The sequence below is a fragment of the Pleurodeles waltl genome, chromosome 4_2 (assembly GCF_031143425.1).
Source record: "Pleurodeles waltl isolate 20211129_DDA chromosome 4_2, aPleWal1.hap1.20221129, whole genome shotgun sequence".
Lineage (NCBI taxonomy): Eukaryota > Metazoa > Chordata > Amphibia > Caudata > Salamandridae > Pleurodeles > Pleurodeles waltl.
Window position 1 is genome coordinate 610,916,909 of NC_090443.1, and position 20,890 is coordinate 610,937,798.

The window sequence follows — 20,890 nt, forward strand, 5'->3', positions numbered from 1 at the left end:
TACACACTTACACGCACACACGCCGACAAACATGCCTACATCCACACACACAGTCAGACACGCACACCCACATTCAAACATACACGCACACATCCATACAGACATACCCACAGACATACACGCACTCATTCCCATACACACATCACCCCCGCAAGCATACACGCACTCACACACCCCCTCTACATACACACACGCACACCCCCATGCACCCACACAACACACAACACCCACCCATCCCCCTCCCCTTACAGACGATCAAGTTACCTGGTCCGACAATCCTCCGGGAGGGGACGGGAGCCATGGGGGCAGCTCCGCCGACACCACACCGCCACGGCGAATCACAGGACGTGATTCGCTGGGCGGTGTTCTGTTGGCGTGGCGGTGGAGGTGGAGCAACCTCCACTTCCCCGCCTCCCGCCAGTATGGCTGTTGGCGGCTCTCCGTCGGTAAAAGGACGGAGAGCTGCCAAAGGTCATAATAGGCCGAGCGGAAAACCACCACCACTGGCAGTCTTCCGCACAGCAGTCCCTCGGCGGTCTTCAAAAAAGACCGCCGAGGTTGTAATGACCACCAAAGTTTCTCCCTCTGTGTTCTCCCTTCGTCTGGTGTCTGATGATCTAGTTGATCGTTTTGGTGAACCCATGTTTGACCCTATGTCAATCCACCACCCAATTTCTTCTAAGTAGTTCCCGTCCGATCATGTTTCTGATTAAGTGTCCTTTTATTTAAGGCATGCACTTGCTAAGTTGTCTAGGAATAAGTTAAAGTCTGAGTGTCCTAGACCTTCCCTTCCCTTTAAGGTGGCTGATACCCCCACGATTGACCCCAACATGTTATTATTCTTCACCAAGTTAGGGAAAGATCCCAAGAAAGAGATATACTTTTGGACTTAGTTGGACCTTTAGCTAGAATATTTGATATGGCCGAAGAGCAAGCAGATCCTGAGGCGCTCTCGAACTGGGCTCAGAAAGCAATATACATGCTAGGCAATGCTAATGTCTATATTTCCCAGGAGCAGCGGAAAAGCTTTCTGCAAAAAATTTACCCCAGGCTCAGTTCATTGGCCACCAAAGAGGAAGGCCCTAATGCAGATGGCCTTCTCTTTGGAGACTTGTTTATCAAGGAGATGAGCATATTTGTTTCTGCGTTTACTTCTTTAGATAAAGTGCATTCCTCGATGAAGAACATTTATTGCCCAGCGTGTTTTTAGAAAGGCCAGCAAAGGAAGGGGTTGATTTGCTGGCCGTTATTCTTCAAGTGGGCAATCCCTCGGCAGGGGCTCCTTCAACCAGGGCACCCAGCAAGAATTCTACCAGGGGTACAAACCTCAATTCTATCCCCAATGCTTCCGTGGAGCCCGTAACAGGGGATTCAAATCCAAAGCTTGTAGGTTCTGGCCTTCCTCCCGTAGGAGGCAGACTGGGATCTTGTCTAGATTCTTGGTTATCTCTTAACTTGGATCCTTGGGTTATCCAAACAGTTCAAGGTTACTGCATAGAGCTTTATCAGATTCCTTGTCAGACTCACATGCCTCAACCTCTTCATTTTCCCCAAGATCAGTCCCTTCTGGTTCAGGAGGAAGTGCAGTCCTTACTGATAAAATAGGCTATAGAAAAAGTTTCCTTTGATCCTTCACAAGTCCTCAGTACCATCTTTCGGGTTCAGAAAAAGAACAAACATTGAACAGTTGTAAACCTGAAGCTCTTCAACATTTTTGTAGAATATCTCCATTTCAAGATGGAGACTAGTCTGCATCTAAGGGGTCTTCTGCTTTAAAACGATTGGTTGGATCGTCTGGACCTCCAAGACGCACATCTTTCAGTACCCATTCTTCCTTTTTACAGGAAATTTCTTCGGCTTCAATGGGGGGCCTCTTTCTTTCAGTTCAAAACTCTCCCTTTCGGTCTTTCATCAGCTTCTTGGTGCTTCACCAAGATCCTCAAACCTGTTGTAGTCTTCCTCAGAGGTCAGGGGATGAGACTCAATGTCTATCTGGAATATTTCCTCATTATGGCACAAGACAAGTCTTGCCTGCTGGATCAGCTAAACCTTTGCTTGGACATTTTGTCAAGGCTGGGGTTTCTTACAGATCTTCAAAAGTTGGTTCTAATTGCTTCTCAACATCTCGAATTTCTAGGTTTTGTCAAGGCTGGGGTTTCTTACAAATCTTCAAAAGTTGGTTCTAATTGCTTCTCAACATCTCGAATTTCTAGGTTTCATAGTGAACACTATCAAATTGGTGCTTCAACTTCCTCAACAGAAGGTTATGCTGATATCTATCCCTCTATGTTCCCTCAGATCCATAGCTCGTTTAGTAGGTCTTCTTTCCTCCTCCATTCAGGCCATCTTTCCGGGGACCCTTCATTACAGGGATCTTCAGAGGTTGAAGATCCATCACCCTCGAAAGGGATTAGCTTACTCGGACCCCGTCGTTCTGGATTCCGAGTCCAAAGAAGAACTTTGATGGTGGATGAGTCGCTTAGACGCTTGGAACAGGAGAACAATTTTCTCTGCAGCCCCAAATCTTATCTGAGAGTCAGATGCATGTCAGGTTTGGAAGCAAGATGTAGGCAACTCTCGACTGGGGGTCCATGGTCCTTTGAGGAGTCCTCACTGCACATCAATTGTTAAGAGATGCTTACAGGTTACTTTTCCACCCAGCCCTTTATGAAAGATAGAGTAAAATGCTCAGATCTTCTGAGAACGGACAACCTGTCTTCAGTCAGGTATATAAACCCTCTGGGTGGAACAAGATCCAAACCTCTGGTTCTTTTGGCCAGGAGTCTATGGGAATTCTGTCTCCCAAGGAATATCTTGGTCAGGGCAGAATATCTGCCAGGCAAACGTGGTGGCAGATTGTTTTTTAGGGCATACCTATGACTCAAGCGATTGGAAACGTCATCCTTCCGTATTCAGTGATCTTTCTTCTGTCTTCAGTCCCAAGTCAATATACCCTTTTGCTTCCCGGATCAACACTCAACTTCCTTCTTCAGCTGGAGGCCAGATCCACTAGCTATGGCCACAGATGCTTTCTTCCAGTTCTGGCCTTCTTCTCTCCTCTATGCTTTTCCGCCTTTCCTCTTTATTGCTCGGGTACTAGCTCAGGCCTGCAGACAGCACTCATCCCTTGTTCTGACCACTCCATTCTGGCAGTCCCAGCCTTGGTACCCAACTCTGTTGGAGTTATCCTCAGATCTTCCAGTATTCACCCTTCCTTTTCCCGATCTGCTTTTGAACTCTCATGGTCTTCCCCAGTCTGGTCTTAGAAGGTTCCCTGCATCTCGTAGCGTGGAGAATTTCAGGGCTTCCTGGAGAACCCCAGGATTTCAGAGGAAGCTGTCCAGTTCATCCAGCAATCCTGGGCTCTGGGTACAACAAAGGTTTACAAATCTGCCTGGTTGCTTTGGTGTAGCTGGTGTTTGGATAGGGATTCAGATCCCTTTCCAGCAGATGTAACCTTAGTGGTGAATTTTCTGGCTTCCTTGGCTACGCAGGGTAAGGCTTATCGTACTGTTAAATACTTACAGGTCTGCAAACATATCAGAGTGGATGAAAGGCCCGTTGGAGAACACCCATTGGTTTGTCGACTTTTAAAGGGAGTATGTTTTGCTAAACCTCCTGTTCCCAAATACAATGTTATGTGGAATGTTAACTCAATACTATTATTTCTCGCGTGGCCGGATAATGCTGATTTATCACTGAAACATTGGTCGGACAAATTGAATCTGCTTTTGTGTTTAGTCTCTATTAAACATGTATCAGATGTTAAGGCCCTGTGTTTTTCCTCCTTCCGTTAGTCCTCTCTAGGTGTTTATTTTCAAGTCAGTAGGCGAACCAAAACTAATTTATCTGCTGAACATTACCCCTTTTTTCCCCTCTCAATCTAAATTGTTTGAAACCTTACATTTCTCGAACTGAAGATCTCAGAACTTCCTCCTCTTCCCAATCACTGATTTTCTTTCAGAAACTTCACAAACCAGTCTCTGCTCCCACCTTGGCTCGTTGGGTTAGATGGCTCATGTCCCTGGTTGGTGTCTCTACCCTTTCTTATGGCGCTCATTCGGACAGAGGGGCTGCGGCCTCGAAAGCCTTTTGGGCAGGGGCTAGTTTCCTTGACATTGTCAGATCTGCATATTGGTCAAACGTTAGTACGTTTAGAACTTTTTATTGTAAAACTGCAGATCATCCATTGGACACAGTTATTTCATTGCTTTAAACAACCATAATAGGAGCCTCCGGTCTTGTAATAAAATTGAGATTTTTCTAGCCTTGGTGTCTGAAAGGCTAGATTTTATTAAAGACACTGGCGAGTATTATCCCACCACTTTGTTTTAACCCTCCCTGTTGCTTCTTCCGCTGCATCCGGCTGATCCACATCCTGTTTCTCCTTGCCTGGTGCCTCCGTGTCAAAGTTCTGGATCATCAATTTTTCTTCCTCGGCTCCTGATGGACTTCTTTAAGGACTTCTTCTCAGCTCTACTGACTCTGTATATAGTTCTATTTTTGCTATCTGAACCTGTTTTTGACTGACTCTCGCAAGAAAAGAGGAATTGTTGCTCTCAGTCAAGATGGTTATGTGTATACTCGCTGTGGGATTGGTCACCCCATTGTGTCGCTACCTGGTAGCTTTTCTCCCAGGGTTTCTGGAATTTGTAGTTCTTGGCTGCTGTTTGAAAAAGTAAGAAAAGAAATGCATAATACTTGCCTTTGTGTCTTTAATAAAATCTAGCCTTTTAGACATCAAGGCTAGGAAAATCGCAATTTTGCAGACATACAGAAAACTGAGTCTAAGCCTACTTAAAATGGAGTCAGGCCTTATGTCTTAACGCCACCCTAAAATAACACATTGTGTGTAGGAGTTGATGAATTCAAATGTTATGCCCATAGATTCTAACCACAAAGTTAGAAGCAGGCCCCAGAGGTCGATATATTATCATTCTTGCCAGAGTTTCATTAGATTAATTTGAAAAGTGTGAAACCATCAGATCTCAGACTGCAACTGTAATAGGAAAACTAATCAACTTCATTAAGTCTTTATATATTACAAGCACACCACTAACTCATTTTGGAGGTTCATGTCTTGCAAAGGAGTATGAGGAGAGTAGAAAGGGTAGAATCTGATTGACAAGGCCTTCCATTAGCCAAGTTTCTGAAATTCCAAAACATCGATACTGAAAGGAGATGTTTCAAATCTTGAATCTCTATCACTTGTTTTGACCTTGACCTCACATTAAGGTGGCTTATTTTTACATATCCCTGAGAGCTGTCCATGGCAGATTTACATTTCTTCTGGTCTAACAGCAGTTTTGGACAAGAGTACTGTAGGTGCTTACTATCAGAGACAAGTGAAATTCTAGCTGTGTTAGAGAGAAGGACTCTCAGTGAACAAGCACACCCTCGGTTTTAAGCTTATCTTCTAAAACAGAATCCATTTTAAGCACTGGTGACAAGCCGGCGGCAAGTTCCTCAGTATTATAGATTCTAATCGGAAGGCTGTCTGACAGAGAACTGGTATAATAACTGACTCTAATGGTCCAAAATGGGCCCAGATGGGTGCGCCAGAGACACGTACTCTAAAAATCAGAAACCTACTAAATGGAGAGAAACAAGGTGAATCTGTGGACTAGCAACCAGGTGCCAAAACATGACCAATAGTCATGAACAGATAAAATGTATAAAAAGCAAGATCCTTCGGATCAAGGACAGACTTGTAGCAGAAACCATATCTTCAAAGTCAAAGTCATACAAAAACAGGCAGGGAATCAAACTTTTGAATTTCAATAAGGTTTTCTTTCATTTTTTTTAAATGTAACTATGTACCAGCATTCATAAATCAGTGTCTACATGCAAGGTGATAGATTTCTTAATCAGTCCTCATTATTTATACCCACTAATAGGAGAATAATCAGCGCTTTACATGGTTCCCGAACTTCTGGAGGATTTATTTAGCTTTTAAGGAGTGAGGGAGGGTACTCCAATGTTTGGGAGCAGCAATTGAAAAGCACCTGCCTCCCTATTTTTCCATTTTAATATCGGGGGCAGCAAATTCAAATGTATTCACTGATCTGAGTTAGCGTGCAGGTGCCGACTTCTGCTATTTTGCAGAGAAAAAGAGGTGGTTTATTACCATAATTTACTTTTTGCAGAATGCTGACCGTCTTGAATTGAATTCACTAATGAACTAACAGCCAATTTTGCTGCTTCATGTAATTTCATTATGTTTAGTTTGAATAAGGTTGGGGTGACAACTTTTTGAAACTTTTGAAGGCAGTCCATGTGTGTTTGGGTAGACCCAAATAAACAGCATTGCCAAAATCTAGGTTGGAATGTGAATAATAATGGGCAACATCAAATTTATAGGCAAAGGATTCAAAATGAAAGATTCTCTTCAAAACCTTGATAGAAGCAGAACTTTGTGATAGAAGTAATTTTGGCATCAAAGGTTTTAAAAGTAATGGACATATTTCAGACAGAAAAGACTTGCATTGGATTGTTGCCCATGGAAAACAACCAAAGAGAATTTCTGTTTTGGTGGATTTATCTCTAAATCATTTGAGGTCATCCAATTTTGGGTTGCAATAAACTGTGAATTAAGCATGGTTTCAGCATGTTTAGGATTGGAAGGTACTTTGGGAATAACTTGTACATCATTAGTTAAATAGTATCTCTTAATTTTGCAGCGGAAATGCTTATGGGGAAAGGCAGAGATAAAAAAGAAGCACAAGAAAAGGAATCCTGTAAAAAAAACCATAAGAGATGTTTTTGCTGAGAGGTACATTTTTCCGGCGATGCAGATTGAAGTCTGTCAGTCACAAGGAGGTTATTTGTTTTAGCACAGTTCCCTTTTTGGCTATATTCTTAAGTCATTGTAAGAGGATGGAGAGGGTCAATAGTACTAAGATTTGCTCACACACTAGACCTATCCTAGCTTAATTGGTCCTGAGGCTTTTAAACCAGCACATTATTTTGAGTGAATGCAGACAATGGTTCAGCTAATCAGCTTGCTTAGAATACCATCATTAATTACTGTTGTTTATCTACACTATATTTTTGGTCAGTATGAAGCAGGGACAAGATGCAGGCAGAGACAAAGGGTATATCTGTGCTGGGTGAAATTAGTATAATGGATCCTACTACCTTAATTGCTAACAAGTTGCCATCTAGTGCTTAATTCCCTTTGCCCCTCATTATGCACCCTTGCCTCGGGCCTATAATTTTCAAGCAGTCACATAACAGCAACTAATACCCTGAGCTCAATGCAACCTTAGCATTAAACAAAACACTCATTCTTGGCATCTCTTTGTAGGATATTTTATGTGACCTTCACAAGCAATCTAAATCTATTTCAGATCTAACTATAGGTCAGTCCTCCACCTAATCATAAACTGTAAGCACAATGAAAAATGCTGAACAACAGTATGAGAAAATCAGTGTGCAGGCATGATATTTCCTAGCACCAAGGTTGCCCCATCCCCTATTATGTTTGCTTTATTTATCGAACATTTAGCCAAAAATGTTAACTCCCATGAGGGAATTCACCCCTTTTTTTAAAAGGTGGGGCAAAAATAAAATTCTATGGTGATGATGTTGCTGTTTTTTGCTCCCAGGTGGTGGTAATATTGAAACAGCTTTGCAAACCATAAGGAGATGCATTAAATTGAAGGATTACAAAACGAATGAATCTAAAACTGAGCCGCTTCTATTTAACACCATTCCGGATATCTTACAGCCTAAACTTTAGGTTTACTTATAACCTGAATCTTAAAAGGTATTTAGGAGACTATTACTCAGATCAAGCAGTAAATCCTTTCTGTTTAAATTGTAACTCACTTACGCTCAAAATGTGTTCCTTTTTCACCATATGGAACTCATTCCTTGTTTCTGTTATAGGCTGAATTTCCCTTATTAAAATGTCTTATTTGGCCCTTTTCTTAGATTAATTTTGAATGTTCTCTGCAAACTGGATGTCGGTTTTTGCTAAGCTGGCTAGCATTCGGACAAAAAAAATTCCATCTACCAAAATCTAATTTTAGGTTTTACTATGAAGCCTTTTTCGCATTGCAGATAAACAGCTTCTCAATGTGAGCCTCTATATTTGACAGTTCTGTAATTTTACATGTGTTGAACAAATATACCTAGTGCCACAAAGCAACCAAAATTGTAGAGCTATGGGCTAATCGGTGTCATCTATTTCCGAAATTTAAAATTCCCTCTGTACACTTTGAAAGTTCCCTAGCCAATTGCATGCATTTATCTCCCTGTCTATTAGATGGGGCTATCAGTAGGTCACTTAACATAAAGATCAATAAGGAAGGAGAATGTTTCGATGGCACAAGAATTAAATCTTATGGGGAAAATATGCCCGAGTGACTCTCTGCCCGGGTGACTCTTAGCACTCTGGAGCCTTTCATAGCTTTTCATACCAACAAATTGTCTATATTTTTACAAATTTGGCAGGGATAGATCATCCGGTGGCTGTACAGATTTGGGTGTATTGTAAGATATGGTTGTGCAACCTTACCATATATTACACTCACGCTCCTGTACGGTTTGTTTGTAAAACATTAAGCTTTGAGCAGCAAGGCTTAAACAAAATAACTAGTTTAAAGCATTTTACAGTAGCAAACAATGAAATAAGAAAGCCACATGACACGAACGAAATCCAACACCAGTTTATAAAACAATATTAGATTTTTATGAATTTTTAGAATCCAAGCTGAGCAAAATCCACTAGAGAGTTCTGGAGATACGGGCTTTTAAAGAAAACTTAATATCAGTTTAACCACAAACAAGCATTGGCAACCGCAAGGTTTGTAAGAACTACTCGGACCTGACTTCAATGACCAAATCTGACAGGGCGAAGGTCTTGGGCCAATAAGGAGTATTTGGGCAGTTACCTAGCCACCAAGGTGTTTTTCAGCCCAGTTCTTTACAGCACAGCCACCACAGACTTCAGTGGGGTGGTCCTGATGCTGCAGACGAAGGAGATGGAACATTCTCAAGTATGCTTGGTGCTATGCAGTCAATGGGGGTGCCTTTGCAGTTATTTCTCAGTCCACGGGTCAGGTGAAGTAACTATGGGCACAGAGGTTGGGGTCTCTCAAAGTCTTCTTTGTGACAGCAGAAAGCCAGCTGTGGCTGTTCTACCAATCTCCATCCACAGCAGTCCCAGTGATATCCTTTGGTGGAAGCTAGTGTCCTCTTTGGGTGACCAATCTGGACTCTCGGGTCAGTCAGGCTCAGGTGCAACTTTTGGCAACTGAGGATGGGTCTATTTGGGTCCCCAACATCAGTCAGCAGTGATTCTCCAGAAGTGGCTACTGACTTGCAGAGTTGTGCTACTTCTACTTTGATGACCCTGGTGCTGGTTTGAGGCGGTCAGCCGACTGAACCTTGGAGCCATGTCTGGTCTGGGGATTTCCGTAAGCCAGAAGCCGCAAGCACAGTCCTCTCTTCGCTAGCCCAAGGACCAACAGATGCAGTTCAGCAGAAGGTGTAGCCTCTCTTTGCCAAGTCCAAGGGTCCGCAAAGAGCAATCCTTCTTTGGTCCTTTCTCAAGGTCTGGCATGATCTGAGGTTCGTGGTGCCAGGGATGCCATATTTATGCCCTGAAATTGCCCTGGGGAGATAGTGTGGTTACTAGCTAGTGGGATTGCCTGTCTCCTACCTCTTGGTGATGACTTTCCAGCTATATGTGGCGCCTAGCACCTAGTAATCCCAGAATACACTATTCTGCCCACTCTCAAGATATCAGAACCCTTCCTCGGATGTTAGGAGCTTGGTAGCCCACCCTAGAGGGACAACTTCTCCTGGTTAATCATTTATCACACTAACTAGTCGGTGGGTAAATGATCAATGGTTTGCGACTGAAAAATTATTCATATCTGCCTTGCAACTCGTAAATAAGGAGGAGGCAGAGGCCACCAGCAGGATCTTAATCAGGTCCTGTTGCTACTGGTCAGCGGGGCACTATAGGAAAAGAGCATCTTGCAGCTTGATGTGCACTTGGGGCCACACTAGAGGTTAGCCAGCCAATCTTCAGAGTCCATTTCTCAGTTCCAGTACAGGTGAGAGTAGCACCAGCCCATCAGATCTCCACACAGGTCACAGACAGCAGGTCCATTCCTTCCCTGTTCTTCTGCAGGTCCGGATGTTTTCTAGTGTGCTAGAGGTGAGGAGCCACTCTTGTAAGATTCACTACTCAGTGGGCGGTGAAGGCTACTGCACACTCCCATGCCAATAAGAGAAAAAGTTCCCAGAAGCAAACCAACCACATTTGCAACACATCCTGTTTTCCATACTGCAAACTATCCCAAAGTACACTACTATGAGTATAATCCAACTTGGTGGAATTCTTCTTCACTTGGCGGTGAATGGTGTCCTAGGCATGCTCTGTTTAGGGACTTTAGCAGTCCTTTCCTCCTCAACCACTCTAAACTGGTTCTGGCACAAACACAGGGCTGGGGCCAAGCTGGCAAACATATGGTCCAGTGAACAAATCTTCCTCAGGTTCCCTTTACACTGAATTATGTATGGGCAGGTCTCACTTTGTTCCGTTACAAGTTAATGAAGTTTTTGAACCCGGTCAAACTTCCCTTTCTCAGCTGAGATGAGTCATAAATCTTCCTGCCAAAAGATCTAATCTATTGTTTCTGTTCTAAGGGCAGTTTTGATACATAATTAAGGGAAAATTCAGCATCACCTCTGGATTGGATTTAAAATAAATATTGAAAACAGTAGTTGGTTTATTTCTGTAGCTTCACCCAATCTAGCGTTAGCAAACTGCACTTTAGTTTACCTCACAGTATCCTCAACATAATAAGTAAAATAGCTTTTGATGGTTTGTCACAGTAAAAACACACAAACATAAAATTCCTATATGTTCCACTTTTAAATACAAGGCACCCTATATTTTGGGATACAAGGCCTGCTTTGGGGTAGCATGTTTAATATTTAAAGTACAATATCTTCTAGTCAAAGGGAGTTATTTTGACTGGTTCTCCTGCAGATTTAAAAGCTGTGGCAGTCAGGCTACACGTGTGCCTAAAATCATTTTTTGCTTGGTCACCTTACTGATTGGCACAACTTGTGCTCCAGACCACAGGTGACATTCAACTTGCATGCCATTAGTAGTCTTGTTGCTCCATATACTATGGCCTCATTGGAAAGCCAAGGCCGATTGGCTATTAGACAATATTGCCATATTTTAGAGGTCAGAGCACATACACTGGGGGCTTGATTGCAACCCTCCAGTGTGCAGAGTTCAAAATACCAGTCAGCACAAAATGGGAGTGATCAAACAAAAAGAGGCATCATTAACTATAACTTGGGCAGATGTGTTTTTATAAAACCGAGCAATAGACCTCATTAGCGATGATAATAACTTTAAATTCTCAAGAATCGTAAACAAAAAGTTTAAACTTGTGAGGCCAAACGCATTTCTGTGTCTAACAAAAGAACAGCCATACGGATGATATCTGTCGTACCCTACTCTAAAAACTCTGATACAGAATGTGTGCCAGCACTCAAATCCCACTCACTGATGACATAATTATGGTCAGGATTGAAAAAAACTAACAATAGAAGCATTTATACAACTAGCTAAAATCTTTATAAAGAAGTTATAATCTGTATTAAGGAGTGGTATTTGATGACATGATGGCTCGCTTTAATCTTTCCCTTTTTTTAGAAAGTTGAATAACACTCCTTTTTTAAAAGACAGTGGAATCAATCCACCTGACAAAACTGACTTAAACAGCTTTGTTAAAGGGGTTAGTAGTAAAGTAGAGAAACATTTGTAGAATTTAGCACCAAAGCCATGCTCCCCTGGAGATTTAGACCCTAGAAATTACTTTATTACATTTCTTATTTCATCTCCATTAATGAGACTCACCAGATGTTCTGCAGTTCTAGCCTCTAGCGTTGTTATTTGGAGTTCCTGAAAGAATTGCTCAATTACTGGGGACTCCTAACTCAAAAACAACCCTTTATTGAGCAAGCAGTAATAATACAGAAAGATGTTTTGTATCCCCAAACGTTTTTCAGTGGGAGTGAAATTATAGTGATTGTAAGCCCCGTAATCAAATTCAGATTACTTTTCTCTTTGGCCACCCTGGACAAAAAGTGTCCCATCATATCCCCCTTCTTATAAATCTAGCAATTAAAAGTATAACTATTAAGAACCTCCTTCTTCAGGACAAACTCTTTTAAAGATTCCTTCTTGTCCAGCTGATTTTTATTTACCGGTTCCAATTGTTCTTTAAGAGCCTTTTCATGTGACTTATCAGTGGATGGTAGTAAGCTATGCTTCCCGTTGCTATCTTTTTTTTCTGACAGACAGAAAGGGAGATCAAAATACCCCGGATTGTGGCTCTGAAAGCCTCCCAAGCATTAGCCATGTCTGCAGTATTCTCATTTAGTTTACAAAAATGTTAAATCTCTACTGTTAATATCTGGATATTGCTATATTCAGCATAGATTTTTTCATAACCCATCTCCTTCAGCAAGATATGCAAAGGCACCCACATGATATTGCTGCAACAATTTCAGAGCAGTGAGAGGATATAGAAATAAGTGTATCCTAGAAGCTGACCTAAATTGTGTAAAAATAAAAAATAAAAACAAGAGTACACTGCACCAAATGGATTCAACCTTCACCAAACATTCTGCACTTGTAACAGGGTGAAAACACAAGAAAGATTTTCTCCGTCCGATTCTTATGTTAAGTGCAGCTAGTGTTTGATGGACCCATACTGGGAGAAGGCAGAACATTAAAACACCCACCTACAATTAGAATAACTGGCAAATTTCATAATTCCCATTGAAGAGACTGATGAGGTTAAATATTGTCATGGATAGGCCCGTATTATGAGACAATATTAAATTAAACAGAACTGGGGCTGTGACCCAAAAGCTATCTTCATCCAAAACAGGGGACAAGCAGCTAGCATCTAATCTTCTACTGATGATACCTACTGTGCCTCTATGTGAGGCAGCAGCTGACAAAAATGCATTCCTTAACCCAATGTTTCTTTGCTTTCCTCTAATAAAGTGAGTTTCTTGTAAGTAGGTACCTGAAAATGTTCTGTTGCATACCCAAAATGATAGCAGCCCTCTGCCATCTGTTGTTCAGTTCATTGGTGTAGGAGGCTGGACTGGCTCGTAGTGAGTACCAAGGGGTACTTACACCTTGCACCAGGCCCAGGTATCCCTTATTAGTGTATAGGGTGTCTAGCAGTTTAGGCTGATAGATAATGGTAGCTTAGCAGAGCAGCTTAGGCTGAACTAGGAGACGAGTGAAGCTCCTACAGTACCACTAGTGTCATATGCACAATATCATAAGAAAACACAATACACAAATATACTAAAAATAAAGGTACTTTTTTTTTATGACAATATGCCAAAGTATCTCAGTGAGTACCCTCAGTATGAGGATAGCAAATATACACAAGATAGATGTACACAGTACCACAAATATGCAGTATAGTATTAGAAAACAGTGCAAACAATGTATAGTTACAATAGGATGCAATGGGATTACATAGGGATAGGGGCAATACAAACCATATACTCCAAAAGTGGAATACGAACCACAAATGGACCCCAAACCTATGTGACCTTGTAGAGGGTCGCTGGGACTGTAAGAAAACAGTGAGGGTTAGAAAAATAGCCCACCCCAAGACCCTGAAAAGTGAGTGCAAAGTGCACTGAAGTTCCCCAAAGAGGACAGAAGTCGTGATAGGGGAATTCTGCAGGAAAGACCAACACCAGCAATGCAACAATGATGGATTTCCAGACTAGAGTACCTGTGGAACAAGGGGACCAAGTTCAAAAGTCACGATCAAGTCGAGAGTGGGCAAATGCCCAGGAAATGCCAGCTGTGGGTGCAAAGAAGCTGCTACTAGGCAGTAGAAGCTGAGGATTCTGCAGGAACGACAAGGGCTAGAAACGTCCCCATTGGAGGATGGATGTCCCACGTCGTGAAGAGTCGTGCAGAAGTGTTTTCCCGACGAAAGACCACAAACAAGCCTTGCTAGCTGCAATTCGTGCGGTTACGGTTTTTGGATGCTGCTGTGGCCCAGGAGGGACCAGGATGTCGCCAATTGTGTCAGGGGACAGAGGGGGCGCCCAGCAAGACAAGGAGCCCTCTCAAAAGCAGGCAGCACCCGCAGAGGTGCCGGAACAGGCACTACGAAGTGGAGTGAAACGGTGCTCACCCGAAGTTGCACAAAGGAGTCCCACGCCGCCGGAGGACAACTCAGGAGGTCGTGCAATGCAGGTTAGAGTGCCGTGGACCCAGGCTTGGCTGTGCACAAAGGATTCCCTCGGAAAGTGCACAGGAGCCGGAGTAGCTGCAAAAGACGTGGTTCCCAGCAATGCAGTCTGGCGTGGGGAGGCAATGACTTACCTCCACCAAACTTGGACTGAAGAGTCACTGGACTGTGGGAGTCACTTGGACAGAGTTGCTGGATTCAAGGGACCTCGCTCGTCGTGCTGAGAGGAGACCCAGGGGACCGGTGATGCAGTTCTTTGGTGCCTGCGGTTGCAGGGGGACGATTCCGTCGACCCACGGGAGATTTCTTCGGAGCTTCTAGTGCAGAGAGGAGGCAGACTACCCCCACAGCATGCACCACCAGGAAAACAGTTGAGAAGGCGGCAGGATCAGCGTTACAGAGTTTCAGTAGTCGTCTTCGCTACTTTGTTGCAGTTTTGCAGGCTTCCAGCGCGGTCAGCAGTCGATTCCTTGGCAGAAGGTGAAGAGAGAGATGCAGAGGAACTCTGATGAGCTCTTGCATTCGTTATCTAAGGAATTACCCAAAGCAGAGACCCTAAATAGCCAGAAAAGAGGGTTTGGCTACTTAGGAGAGAGGACAGGCTAGCAACACCTGAAGGAGCCTATCAGGAGGAGTCTCTGACGTCACGTGCTGGCCCTGGCCACTCAGAGCAGTCCAGTGTGCCAGCAGCACCTCTGTTTCCAAGATGGCAGAAGTCTGGAGCACACTGGAGGAGCTCTGGGCACCTCCCAGGGGAGGTGCAGGTCAGGGGAGTGGTCACTCCCCTTTCCTTTGTCCAGTTTCGCGCCAGAGCAGGGCTGAGGGGTCCCTGAACCGGTGTAGACTGGCTTATGCAGAAATGGGCACCATCTGTGCCCATGAAAGCATTTCCAGAGGCTGGGGGAGGCTACTCCTCCCCTGCCTTAACACCTTTTTCCAAAGGGAGAGGGTGTAACACCCTCTCTCTGAGGAATTCCTTTGTTCTGCCTTCCTGGGCCAAGCCTGGCTGGACCCCAGGAGGGCAGAAACCTGTCTGAGGGAATGGCAGCAGCAGCAGCTGCAGTGAAACCCCTGAAAAGGCAGTCTGGCAGTACCCGGGTCTGTGCTACAGACCCGTGGGATCATGGGATTGTGCCAACAATGCCAGGATGGCATAGAGGGGGCAATTCCATGATCATAGACATGTTACATGGCCATATTCGGAGTTACCATTGTGAAGCTACACATAGGTATTGACCTATGTGTAGCGCACGCGTGTAATGGTGTCCCCGCACTCACAAAGTCCGGGGAATTTGACCTGAACAATGTGGGGGCACCTTGGCTAGTGCCAGAGTGCCCACACACTAAGTAACTTTGCACTTAACCTTTACCAGGTAAAGGTTAGACATATAGGTGGACTTATAAGTTACTTAAGTGTAGTGGTAAATGGCTGTGAAATAACGTGGACGTTATTTCACTCAGGCTGCAGTGGCAGGCCTGTGTAAGAATTGTCAGAGCTCCCTATGGGTGGCAAAAGAAATGCTGCAGCCCATAGGGATCTCCTGGAACCCCAATACCCTTGAGTACCTCAGTAGCATATACTAGGGAATTATAAGGGTGTTCAAGTATGCCAATGTAAATTGGTGAAATTGGTCACTAGCCTGTTAGTGACAATTTGGAAAGAAATGAGAGAGCATAACCACTGAGGTTCTGGATAGCAGAGCCTCAGTGAGACAGTTAGTCATAACACAGGTAACACATTCAGGGCACACTTATGAGCACTGGGGCCCTGGCTGGCAGGGTCCTAGTGACACATACAACTAAAACAACATATATACAGTGAAACATGGGGGTAACATGCCAGGCAAGATGGTACTTTCCTACAATTGGCATTATAACCAATTTTAGATAGCTCCCTACTAGGAAAAATGTAGATGTTTTAGACACTGATAAAAACTATAAACAAAAAGGAACATTAAACATTCACTCTGTATATTACATGATTCAATTTAATTCCTCTGATCTCAAACAAATTTTCCCCTTGCAGTTCCCCCCTTTTCCTGATTTCCAAACTCAACATGCCGAGAGCTCTTACCCCTCTTTGTTCCTTCCCTCCCTCAGAACCTACTGTGCCCGGCCTGGGATCCACAGCCCCAGGCAGCTAGAAGCAACCACCCCCTCAATCTAGTTGGTTTATTTCTCCTGTAGTTGCAGCCTCCGGAGCTTTAGTTTTCATCCTTTCCTCGTGCTACCCATCCGAGACAAAAACATTTCAGCTTCTGCAGACTCTGAAAAATATATAACCGGCCTCCCCAAAGAACTTTGTTTCACAGGTTGCATCATTTGGACTCCCTTTGCCTTCAGACAAACGTTTCAACCCCTAACTGTGTTGAGAGGTTTCATAAGCAAGGTCTGGAAAGAATTTAAAAGCAATGTCTGATCCCTCTTTTACTGATCTCAACTGGATTACCTTTCTAAGAACTTCATACTGAATTATGAATTCAAGGAAATACAACAGGTTAACCTATGGTTTTGATTATTCCTTAGGTGGATTCGGGGGATCTCTGTGGACTCTTGCAATAGAAAGATCCGGATGCTGAACCAATCAGGACATATTTAAATATCAACTTAGACGTCTCCTCAACCAGACCCCTGTTTTGTGTGAAATTATCAGGGATTCCCATCAGCCTTACATTTGCACATGGCGACCCATTCTCAACCTCAAGCATGTTTTTAATATTATGCGTATCCTTCTGAAGTTAAGCCATTGTTTCTAAGTGAGACAGTTGCATGTCCTCCATTTCAAAGACCCTTTCCAGTTTCTGCGCATCTAGAGTTGAAAACATGCAGCCCTTTATCAATTGAGTCATGTCCTCATTTTTTCCTGCCATCTTCTTATAAGCCGTTTTCATTTCTGACAGAAAGTTGTCTAAGTAAAGCACTTAACTCAGCATTGGATACCTCTCAGACTACCAGTGGCTCACTCATATCCTGATCTTGGTCATTCAAACTTTCTTGAGGTGTCTCAAAATCACTTCTCTCATCTGTATTCTCCTTGGTAATAATCTTCATTACTTGCAAATCAGCTGGGGGGATGGTCGATTGCAAAAACCCCGAAACCCTCACTGGCTCAGCCATGGGGCCTTTACTGCTTCATATCAAGGTGCCTCTTGCACATAATGGCCCAATGTGCCACCCTCTCCAATACAGCAGGTATGATCTTAGCTCTTATCCTGCATACCTAAAGATATTTTACTCCCTTGAGGTGGTTTCTTTTCTCATCAAACTAAATGACCCTGTTCTCAAGACAGCTCAACAGTCAATGCCTCTCAGAGACCATTGTCTTAGGCTGCCCTTTACTTATCTTATTTGTACCAAAAAACTCACTTGAAACCACACGGCAACTAGTGATAAGATTTCTGCTTCTACTGTCAAATACCAGTAGAAACTTTATCATGGGAGTGAGCTGAGAGATGCACTTTTGGATCTGCAATAGAGCTCAGTTGAAAATCAGTATTCTTTGTCTTTTTTGTTAAGAAAAGAAAAAAGCTAATTACATTTTACAATAGGAGTGTTTATCATAAAGGAGCACAAAACAACAAGTGACTTTACGAGTGCCTAATTGTATTATTTTGGAGGAAAATGTGTTACACTAGTTCACTAAGAGTATTTTCGCCAGATAACTACCCAAAGACCATTGCACCGTTTCAAACGTTTTCATTCTTTTTCGTCCTATCTGATGCCACACAAGTTGTTTACTTGTAGTGTCATACTTCATGACATCAGTTTTCACACATTGGCAGTTTCTCTTTGCACAGAATTTGCAATAGTAGGTGCACCTTACCAATCCAATAATTATCTTCCAACGTTTTTAGGGTAAAGTTAAATATTATTTTCCAGCTTGTTTGGTCAGCCTCTAATGCTGAGAAAATATTTTACTCTAACGCTCAGTTCTATTGACCTGGGGACTTACCTGATTGTAATGGACGCACAAGACACTTGGTCTACATTTAGAAACGTGTATAAATGTTTCATACTTTAATGAGCCAATACCATCCTATGACATTTTCGCCTTCAGAAAGATCGACAACCATTTGTTCCATTGCTCCCTAATACTTGAGCCCACCTCCCAATATGATGACAAGAAATGGGAGTACTCAACCCTCTTCCTCCACAGGAGAGTAAAGAAATGGGTATGTGGTAAAATGCTGGCCCAGGTATCTACTGAGACAGGGGACTCAACCTTCGGCCATTCACAGACTGAAACAATGGGGAGATTGACGACTTTCCAGAAAGGATTGCTGTCCTTTAAAATACCGGCTTCTTCTAGGTCCTCCCATGTTTTTGATCTGATCTCTGATTTCCTTAAAATTAGTGTTGCCTTATAAATGTGTCTAGCAACAGTTATTTCATCCTTAAGGCGCGGGCAGTTGTTAAGGGCTGATTTAAGATTTTTGTGACCTGCCTTACACGCATGATTAAACCACCTGTAAGGCTGTTTGCTCTTTGACATTTTATGTGCAACTAACATGAATGAAATAGAAGACAACAACGAATTAAAGGCTTCTCAGATAGTGGATGGGGCTTCATCGTGAAATGTGCTTGCAATAATTGCGTAGTGATTGGCTCTTATAAAATCACACAAATGTTCTTTATTGACGTTATCCCACTTAACTCTAATCTCTTTATTCTGAGAATGCTCGACTGCTTGGCCCTCACTCTGGTCGCTAGATTGCTGGTCGCTCTGCCTTTAAGGTTGATGGGTGCTCTAAGCGGCTATTGTCACGGATACAATGTCTATTACTTTGAACTTTGCCAGTAATGGTGCGATATCTGATGACAGTAGGAGAAAATCAATTGTGCTACAGCTTCTTCCGCCATTGTATGCGTGGGCTAATTTCTAGTTTGATGGCTCTATTTCACAAGCAACAATCAAGTTCTTGGAAATCAGAATCCTACTTAATGTGTCACCATATGGGTTATATCTAAAATATGTCATCTCAGTCCCACCAGTGTCTAGTATGCCGCAAATGGTAATGTTGCCTGAGTTGCATAGGAGAATATTAAAATCTCCTACTAATAAAAACAAAACTTATTTTTATGGTTTTCTAGAAAATTAACCAAGAACATCAAGATCATTGATTACCTGAGTCAATCTAACATCGAAATGTTATAATAAAAAATAATCAAAATTATGTCATAAAGTTGAGGTAGCCTAAATAATAATAATAATAATTGATAAAGAGGGGTGCATTTGACTTGATCAGCGACAAGTGTAGACAGCTTAACTGAGATTATAGTGGCTAGCCCTCCTTTTTCTCTCCCTGCAACTCCTGGGGTTGCTGGGTTACACAAAGAGTAATATCCATTTAGTAAAAGGGTATCTGTGCCCCATGTAACCATGTCTCTCCTCAACAAATAATGTTGTAAGTAGGATACTGAAATATCTATTGAAACTGTAGAGTTTTAGATATACTTGTACACATTAAAAAAGCAAATAAAAGGTGGCTGTGAACATTATGCACACAATGTCATATTAAAGTAATAAGTACACATGCCCTACACAGCAAGATAAAAACTGTTCATCTCAGTCTTCTGCTTCACAATATATTTTGGCTACATGGTTGGCTGAACAGCTGTTAAGCTCTTGCTATTTTATTCCAAGCTAAGCAAAAGTTCCTAAATTAATTTCAGTAGTTAACATGTTTTTCTTAAAATGGAGTATTGAACATTTTGATGGTTATAGGATGGGAGAAAAACGGCAAAGACAGTGAAGTTTACTATTTCCTGGAGATAATTTACATTTCATGTGAATTCTGCTGAATTCTGATTCCATGATCTTGTCTCTTTCTAAAGCAACCAGATTGCTACCTGAGCAAGTCTCCGTGTTGCCCCACACAGAGGAATATAAAGCTTTGACCTATGATCTACAAATCCTAAAATGTATTTACATTATTAAAAACATGAGAGTAGCTATACATAAATGGCATCAGGAAAATAAGACAGAGGGAGCTCCGGTGGGTGCCACAAGTATTCAGGTAATGGATGCCCTTTGACTACTACTCTAATGTTAACATTTCTATGCACAGCTTAGATTATCTATACCAAATGACCATCCAATTCCAATTGCAGTAACACAGCCCATAAATACAACCAACACATCCCATTTAATGCCTTATGTACATTGTGACCACTCACTGTCAATTTATTTTGATCCTGGGATACTTCAATCAAAGTTTGAAGAATATATTTTTGCCAGACATTCCCTGCTTGATAGGTTTTGGTTACATAACCTTCAATATTGACCAGTAGCAAGTTCTCCGGCTGTGTAGCTCTCTCCACACCACCACAGCATGGTACGTATAGTGGTACTTGTATAGCGCAAAGCTAGCTGAAAGACAGTGAAGCACTGTATACTGCCTAGAGGTGTTGATATTGCTCTTTTTGAACTCTCCTTCATGCAATATTACAAAAACCAAGAGCTTCACATCAGTGGCGTAAGACAAGCCCCAGCAGCCTCTGTGGAGCCGGGGGAGAGGGGCGAGCGCCAGGGGGCCCCCTCAGCAAAAGTGGTAAATGGTGGGCAGGGATGAGGGCCCCCCTGTACTTTGCGGGGTCCCTCATGTTTCGTTACGCCA